The sequence below is a fragment of the Egretta garzetta genome, unplaced genomic scaffold (assembly GCF_000687185.1).
Source record: "Egretta garzetta isolate BGI_Z169 unplaced genomic scaffold, ASM68718v1 scaffold19, whole genome shotgun sequence".
Classification (NCBI taxonomy): Eukaryota; Metazoa; Chordata; class Aves; order Pelecaniformes; family Ardeidae; genus Egretta; species Egretta garzetta.
The window spans coordinates 1,449,352-1,449,705 of NW_009260768.1; positions in this window are offsets into that span (position 1 = coordinate 1,449,352).

Below are 354 nucleotides of genomic sequence, written 5' to 3' on the forward strand. Positions count from 1 at the left end.
TGGGATCCGCGCTATCCGATGACTTCTCCCTCGCCGGCATCACTGGCATGGAATTCTCCGGTCCAGGGAAAAGCAGTTTCCTAATAAAAACGCACGTTCTGTACGATTCACTGTAAAGGGAAATATTTGCATTTATCTAGAGATAACCCTGGAAGGCTCCCGGTGCTTATTTGTTTGCTTTTTGTTTTGTTTCGATAACAAGAGTTGGTCAACTCCGCAAAAGTTGGGTTTCTTTTGGGGGGGGGGATAAAGAGAGGGGGAAGCAGCCCCCTTTCCCCTTGCACGGCTCCGGGGGCTCCGCTCCGCCACCCCCGCACCGGGCAGCGCAGCCCAGGCCGCGGGGATGGGTGCAGG